General features: G+C 43.4%; 1 pseudogene; it reads right to left on the bottom strand.

The window, feature by feature from the left end:
• Positions 1-673: 673 nt before the first annotated feature.
• Rps29-ps11 (ribosomal protein S29, pseudogene 11) lies at positions 674-844 on the bottom strand (annotated as a pseudogene).
• Positions 845-9,134: the final 8,290 nt, after the last annotated feature.

Raw genomic sequence — 9,134 nt, forward strand, 5'->3', positions numbered from 1 at the left:
TCTCCACTGGCCCTCTTGAAAGCTGGGGATGCCCTAACCTACAGGCTTAGACTCTTCCTCTCTTTCTCATCCAGGGGAACTCATTCACACCTTCTGGCTCCCCTTGGGATGCATTTTAGAAAACCTCCAGCTTTTCTACCTGGCATCCAACCTGAAGGGCTGCAAACGTATTCAATTTTGCACACAAATCTGACCTCTTTATCCCTTAGATAGTCCACATGTGGCACCTAAGATCCCAGCCTTATTCTGGACCTTTACAAGTTCTGCAAGTGATGTGGGGTGAGGAGAGGGTCTCTGTTTCTCTTTTCTCTGCTCCAAGCTGTTTTTGTCTGGTCTCCCCCTACACTCTGTAAATTTGTTATCTTTAAGTTACAGTTGATGGATCTGTATGTTTTTTGGGAAGTGGGAGCTGGGAGCTGGACCTAGCAGGAGAGGCAGAAAGCAAAGGAGCAGGCCAAGCTCAGGGCACACATCCTTCACTGACTGATGATGCATCTCTCTGCTCCTCCATGCAGTGTCCTCTCCTAAGTTACATACAGAGCATTTGTTTCTGGGGGCTTCTGCCGCCCACAGAATTCTTTTTTTTGAAGCCTTCACTTTTTTATTCTTTGTGCACAAAGACCAGCATGATCCGTTTCACTGGGTAGACAGTCAAATAAGCCATTCAGGTTGCTTAGTCCAACTTAGTGAAGCCTATGTCCTTCGTGTACTGACAGAAGCCCTGGCGGCACATGTTCAGCCATTATTTATGGATTAGACCATGGCAATTAGAGCAGACAAGGCAAGAGCAAGAACCCTGGCCAGACTTCTGTGGGTGACTCCAGTAGAGCTGCTGGTGAGCCATATTGCCTTCAGATGCCCAATGAGACAAAGGGAATGCCCACAGAACTTAATTACAAATTCTAGAATCCAATTCTTCAGTTGCCATTTCTCCCTGCTTTCTAACCATTGGTCCCTTGTTTCTCCATCTTCTGGTTTGCTATGCTCTCCGCATGGGCACCTACATGCTTCTCTGGCCTCTCTTGCTACATCATAGTTGTGATTTTGCTACTGATATGACCTGTACTATAAATATCTGATAAGCAGGATGTCTAATATGCCACCACTGTGAAAAGGTCGTTTGACTCCCAAGGGGCTCGTTGGGACCCACAAGTTGAGAACCACCACTCTAAAGAAGCAGAGCTGATAGAATGTATCTATATATAGGTATAGAAAGGGGATTCACTAGAGTAGCTTACAGACTGTGGTCCAGCTAATCCCAACAATGGCTGTCTGCCAATGCAAATTCTAAGAATCTAGTAGCTGTTCAGTCCACAAGGCTGAATATCTCAGTTGGTCTTCGGTATATACTAAAATCCTCAAGAAGTAATCTCTGATGCCAGTGAGGAAATGGACTGTCCAGGAAGAGTAAGGACGGTCAAACAAAGAGAGAGCAAGCTTCCTTTTCCACGTCTTTTATCTAGGCTTCCAGCAGAATGTGTGGCCCAGGTTAAAGGTCGACCCTCCCACCTCAAAAGATACAGATTAAAAGTGGATCTTCCCAAGGCTGGGGATTTAGCTCAGTGGTAGAGCGCTCACCTAGGAAGCACAAGGCCCTGGGTTCGGTCCCCAGCTCCGAAAAAAAGAACCAAAAAAAAAAAAAAAAAAGTGGATCTTCCCATGTCACATGATTTAATTGGTGAAAAAAGAAATCTCTCACAGGTGTACCCAGTCATGTGGGTTTTAATTAATTCCAGATGTAGTCAAGTTGACAACCAAGAACAGTCATCACAGTTACCCAAGACGATGTTTTCGGAATGATGCACCAATGGACCCAGATGCCTCCGTGTTTGTGCATGGAATGCAATGTCATGTGTTTGAATCATGAGTCCCAGAAAGCCATAAAGTCGGAAGTGCACGGCAACAGTGCATTATAAAATGGAAGTAGTATATTATGTGATCAGGCCTGAGCAGGTCCTAAGGGTACAAACAACTTACTTAAACCTGTCCAAATGCCTGTGCTCCTCACTCATGTTACAAGACTTTCTGTACACAAGCATGCATCTATGACTTCATGGAAGACGCCCTATGATTGATAGAAGAAGAGAGTGCTAGGGCCTGGTTCACTGCTGGTTCTCCACTCTAGGCAGGAATGATCCAGAAGTGGGCAGTTGTGTTACAGCACCTTCCTGGGATGACCCTCAAAGGCTCTGGTAAAGGGAAATCATCACAGTGAGCAGAATCCCAGGCAGTTCACATAGATATACATTTTGCTTAGTGTCTTAGTGAGGGTTTTACTGCAGTGAACAGACACCATGACCACGGCAACTCTTTTAAAGACAACATTTAATTGGGACTGGCTTACAGGCTTGGAGGTTCACTCCAGTGTCATCAAGGTAGGAACATGGCAGCATCCAGGCAGGCATGGTGTAGGAGGAGCTGAGAGTTCTACATCTTCATCTGAAGGCCGCTAGGAGAAGACTGGCTTCCAGGAAGCTAGGATGAGGGTCTTAAAGCCCACACCCACAGTGACACACCTACTCCAACAAGGCCACACCTCCCAGTAGCGCCACTCCCCGGGCAGAGCATATACAAACCATCACCCTTGGTAAGAGGAAAATGGCCAGATGTATGGTTACATCTGTATTCATGGCTGTAGCCACTGGTTTGGCTAGATGACCAGGGACTTGGAAGAAGCATTGATGATAAAATTAGTGAACAGACATCTGTGGAAGAGGTATATGGATGGCTTTCTCTAAATGGGCAAAGGACAGGAAAATAGTTGTATCCCATGGGCGGTCATGCAACAAAACACAGAACCCGGGATTTCACTGGTGAGAGCAAGTCCCCAGATGTGTCCCACCATTATGTTCTGCATCCAAACGATTAAGAAAAGCTCATCCCTGAGCCAGATAGTAGCAAGGTGCTGACAGGATGTAAGTCACCACTTTGCCACTTTGGCCACACAAAGAATTGTCTGGGAAACTCTTTCAAAATCCTGGTGCCTGCCTCCAGAGTGATTCATTTGGTCTGAACTGGGGCCAAGGCATTAACAATGCATAAACTCTACAAAGACTAACTCTGTACCCACGCTACAAATAGCCAGTTTGCCTACGTCTATAATTGGGAAATCCAGTGATTTCACTGACAGAGGAAATAGCTTTTGTTTTCAGGTCTCTAAGTGGTATAACCAGTATGATGGTAGCCAGTGGTAGCCATGATTACCTGACAAACGCAAGATTGGAAAAACCATTAGGAAGCTACAGGTAGCAGCACATACTCATCATAATTTAAACATGAAATGTCTCCCATAGGCTTATGTGTTTGAACATTTGGTCTCCAGCTAATGGTACCTCTTAGTAGGTTATAGAACTATTAGAAGATAAAGCTAATAGTTTTATCTATAGTTTGCTGGGCAGTGGTGGCACACACCTTTGATCCCAGCACAGGGGACACAGAGGCAAGCAGATCTCTTGTGAGTTCAAGGGCAGCCTGATCTACACGGTGAGTCTCCAGTCACCAGTCAGGGCTATACAGCGAAACCCTGTCTGGGGTGTGGGTGTGGGTGGGGAAGGACCTTGCTGGAGAAAATATATCATGAGAAGATAGGGCCAGTATTTTTATAACCTGGCCCTGCTTCCTGACTACCTCACCTTCCTACAGACTTGCCTCCCCATAACAAATGACTGCTCTCCTCCAGGACTATAAGCCAAAATAAACCCTTTATTTCCTAAGTTGACTTCTTAGGTTGTTCTGTCAGAGCAGCAGAAAAGAAACAAGCACACCTGTCATTCACCTACTTGAGAAGCTGAGGTAGAGGGGTTGGGGATTTAGCTCAGTGGTAGAGCGCTTGCCTAGCAAGCACAAGGCCCTGGGTTCGGTCCCCAGCTCCGAAAAAAAAAAAAAGAAAAAGAAAAAGAGAAACTGAGGTAGAACGTCGGAGAATTCAAAGGAAGTCCGGGCTATCTGGCAAGACCTGTGTCAAGAAGACAAGAGAAGAATCAGAGCTAAAAGGCAGTGAGGACACATATTCAGCAGAAGTAGATGAGAAGAGAAGAGGTTTGATTGGCTGTGTCCTAAGCAATAGGTTCTTAAAACGCTTGCACTGTGGAAGGGAGCAGACTAGTCAAAGGGTGGGTCTTTAAAGTGCCCGAGGCATCGAAGGCACAGGAATACCAGCTAAGGCCCTGGCATAATAAATTATCCCCACAGATGGAATTCGGCAAACTGTCATACCGTGGTCCAGTGTAAGAAGTAGTCCAGGACCGGAAGTCCCACACCGGCGGATCCCGGACCGCAGCAGCTCTCTGCTCCCAAACCCCGTGGGAGAGAGACCTCACCGCCTGATCAGGTGGGCACTCCTGAGGCTGCAGAGCGGAGGAGACCACCAACACTGCCCACCCCTGCCCACATCCCTGGCCCAAGAGGCAACTGTATAAGGCCTCTGGGTTCCCGTAGGGGAGGGCCCGGGAGCGGCAGGACCCCTGCGCCTGAGACACTGCCGGAACCTGAAGGAAACAGACCGGATAAACAGTTCTCTGCACCCAAATCCCGTGGGAGGGAGAGCTGAACCTTCAGAAAGGCAGACACGCCTGGGAAACCAGAAGAGACTGCACTCTGTGCACATCCAGGCGCCAGGGGAGAACACCAAACGTCATCTGAAACCCTGGTGCACGGAGGCTCCCGGAAGGAGCGGCACAGATTTTCCCGGTTGCTGCCACAGCGGAGAGGACTTGGGCAGTACCCCACGAGCAAACTTGAGCCTTGGAACCACAGGTAGGACCAACTTTTCCCCTGCAGGAAACCTGCCTGGTGAACTCAGGACACAGGCCCACAGGAACAGCTGAAGACCTGTAGAGAGGAAAAACTACATGCCCGAAAGCAGAACACTCTGTCCCCATAACAGGCTGAAAGAAAACAGGAAAACAGGTCTACAGCACTCCTGACACACAGGTTATAGGACAGTCTAGCCACTGTCAGAAATAGCAGAACAAAGTAACACTAGAGATAATCTGATGGCGAGAGGCAAGCGCAGGAACCCAAGCAACAGAAACCAAGACTACATGGCATCATCGGAGCCCAATTCTCCCACCAAAGCAAACACGGAATATCCAAACACACCAGAAAAGCAAGACCTAGTTTCAAAATCATATTTGATCATGATGCTGGAGGACTTCAAGAAAGACATAAAGAACTCCCTTAGAGAACAAGTAGAAGCCTACAGAGAGGAATCGCAAAAATCCCTGAAAGAATTCCAGGAAAACACAATCAAACAGTTGAAGGAATTAAAAATGGAAATAGAAGCAATCAAGAAAGAACACATGGAAACAACCCTGGACATAGAAAATCAAAAGAAAAGACAAGGAGCTGTAGATACAAGCTTCACCAACAGAATTCAAGAGATGGAAGAGAGAATCTCGGGAGCAGAAGATTCCATAGAAATCATTGACTCAACTGTCAAAGATAATGTAAAGCGGAAAAAGCTACTGGTCCAAAACATACAGGAAATCCAGGACTCAATGAGAAGATCAAACCTAAGGATAATAGGTATAGAAGAGAGTGAAGACTCCCAGCTCAAAGGACCAGTAAATATCTTCAACAAAATCATAGAAGAAAACTTCCCTAACCTAAAAAAAGAGATACCCATAGGCATACAAGAAGCCTACAGAACTCCAAATAGATTGGACCAGAAAAGAAACACCTCCCGTCACATAATTGTCAAAACACCAAACGCACAAAATAAAGAAAGAATATTAAAAGCAGTAAGGGAAAAAGGTCAAGTAACATATAAAGGCAGACCTATCAGAATCACACCAGACTTTTCGCCAGAAACTATGAAGGCCAGAAGAGCCTGGACAGATGTCATACAGACCCTAAGAGAACACAAATGCCAGCCCAGGTTACTGTATCCTGCAAAACTCTCAATTAACATAGATGGAGAAACCAAGATATTCCATGACAAAACCAAATTTACACAATATCTTTCTACAAGTCAAGCACTACAAAGGATAATAAAGGGTAAAGCCCAACATAAGGAGGCAAGCTATACCCTAGAAGCAAGAAACTAATCATCTTGGCAACAAAACAAAGAGAATGAAAGCACACAAACATAACCTCACTTCCAAATATGAATATAACGGGAAGCAATAATCACTATTCCTTAATATCTCTCAATATCAATGGCCTCAACTCCCCAATAAAAAGACATAGATTAACAAACTGGATACGCAACGAGGACCCTGCATTCTGCTGCCTACAGGAAACACACCTCAGAGACAAAGACAGACATTACCTCAGAGTGAAAGGCTGGAAAACAATTTTCCAAGCAAATGGTCAGAAGAAGCAAGCTGGAGTAGCCATTCTAATATCAAATAAAATCAATTTTCAACTAAAAGTCATCAAAAAAGATAAGGAAGGACACTTCATATTCATCAAAGGAAAAATCCACCAAGATGAACTCTCAATCCTAAATATCTATGCCCCAAATACAAGGGCACCTACATACGTAAAAGAAACCTTACTAAAGCTCAAAACACACATTGCACCTCACACAATAATAGTGGGAGATTTCAACACCCCACTCTCATCAATGGACAGATCATGGAAACAGAAATTAAACAGAGATGTAGACAGACTAAGAGAAGTCATGAGCCAAATGGACTTAACGGATATTTATAGAACATTCTATCCTAAAGCAAAAGGATATACCTTCTTCTCAGCTCCTCATGGTACTTTCTCCAAAATTGACCATATAATTGGTCAAAAAACGGGCCTCAACAGGTACAGAAAGATAGAAATAATCCCATGCGTGCTATCGGACCACCACGGCCTAAAACTGGTCTTCAATAACAATAAGGGAAGAATGCCCACATATACGTGGAAATTGAACAATGCTCTACTCAATGATAACCTGGTCAAGGAAGAAATAAAGAAAGAAATTAAAAACTTTTTAGAATTTAATGAAAATGAAGGTACAACATACCCAAACTTATGGGACACAATGAAAGCTGTGCTAAGAGGAAAACTCATAGCGCTGAGTGCCTGCAGAAAGAAACAGGAAAGAGCATATGTCAGCAGCTTGACAGCACACCTAAAAGCTCTAGAACAAAAAGAAGCAGATACACCCAGGAGGAGTAGAAGGCAGGAAATAATCAAACTCAGAGCTGAAATCAACCAAGTAGAAACAAAAAGGACCATAGAAAGAATCAACAGAACCAAAAGTTGGTTCTTTGAGAAAATCAACAAGATAGATAAACCCTTAGCCAGACTAACGAGAGGACACAGAGAGTGCGTCCAAATTAACAAAATCAGAAATTAAAAGGGAGACATAACAACAGATTCAGAGGAAATTCAAAAAATCATCAGATCTTACTATAAAAACCTATATTCAACAAAACTTGAAAATCTTCAGGAAATGGACAATTTCCTAGACAGATACCAGGTAGCGAAGTTAAATCAGGAACAGATAAACCAGTTAAACAACCCCATAACTCCTAAGGAAATAGAAGCAGTCATTAAAGGTCTCCCAACCAAAAAGAGCCCAGGTCCAGACGGGTTTAGTGCAGAATTCTATCAAACCTTCATAGAAGACCTTATACCAATATTATCCAAACTATTCCACAAAATCGAAACAGATGGAGCCCTACCGAATTCCTTCTATGAAGCCACAATTACTCTTATACCTAAACCACACAAAGACCCAACAAAGAAAGAGAACTTCAGACCAATTTCCCTTATGAATATCGACGCAAAACTACTCAATAAAATTCTGGCAAACCGAATTCAAGAGCACATCAAAACAATCATCCACCATGATCAAGTAGGCTTCATCCCAGGCATGCAGGGATGGTTTAATATAAGGAAAACCATCAACGTGATCCATCATATAAACAAACTGAAAGAACAGAACCACATGATCATTTCATTAGATGCTGAGAAAGCATTTGACAAAATTCAACACCCCTTCATGATAAAAGTCCTGGAAAGAATAGGTATTCAAGGCCCATACCTAAACATAGTAAAAGCCATATACAGCAAACCAGTTGCTAACATTAAACTAAATGGAGAGAAACTTGAAGCAATCCCACTAAAATCAGGGACTAGACAAGGCTGCCCACTCTCTCCCTACTTATTCAATATAGTTCTTGAAGTTCTAGCCAGAGCAATCAGACAACAAAAGGAGATCAAGGGGATACAGATCAGAAAAGAAGAGGTCAAAATATCACTATTTGCAGACGACATGATAGTATATTTAAGTGATCCCAAAAGTTCCACCAGAGAACTACTAAAGCTGATAAACAACTTCAGCAAAGTGGCTGGGTATAAAATTAACTCAAATAAATCAGTTGCCTTCCTCTATACAAAAGAGAAACAAGCCGAGAAAGAAATTAGGGAAACGACACCCTTCATAATAGACCCAAATAATATAAAGTACCTCGGTGTGACTTTAACCAAGCAAGTAAAAGATCTGTACAATAAGAACTTCAAGACACTGAGGAAAGAAATTGAAGAAGACCTCAGGAGATGGAAAGATCTCCCATGCTCATGGATTGGCAGGATTAATATAGTAAAAATGGCCATTTTACCAAAAGCAATCTACAGATTCAATGCAATCCCCATCAAAATACCAATCCAATTCTTCAAAGAGTTAGACAGAACAATTTGCAAATTCATCTGGAATAACAAAAAACCCAGGATAGCTAAAGCTATCCTCAACAATAAGAGGACTTCAGGGGGAATCACTATCCCTGAACTCAAGCAGTATTACAGAGCAATAGTGATAAAAACTGCATGGTATTGGTACAGAGACAGACAGATAGACCAATGGAATAGAATTGAAGACCCAGAAATGAACCCCCACACCTATGGTCACTTGATTTTTGACAAAGGAGCCAAAACCATCCAATGGAAAAAAGATAGCATTTTCAGCAAATGGTGCTGGTTCAACTGGAGGGCAACATGCAGAAGAATGCAGATCGATCCATGCTTATCACCCTGTACAAAGCTTAAGTCCAAGTGGATCAAGGACCTCCACATCAAACCAGACACACTCAAACTAATAGAAGAAAAACTAGGGAAGCATCTGGAACACATGGGCACTGGAAAAAATTTCCTGAACAAAACACCAATGGCTTATGCTCTAAGATCAAGAATCG

The sequence above is a fragment of the Rattus norvegicus genome, chromosome 5, assembly GCF_021556685.1.
Source record: "Rattus norvegicus strain SHRSP/BbbUtx chromosome 5, alternate assembly SHRSP_T2T, whole genome shotgun sequence".
Lineage (NCBI taxonomy): Eukaryota > Metazoa > Chordata > Mammalia > Rodentia > Muridae > Rattus > Rattus norvegicus.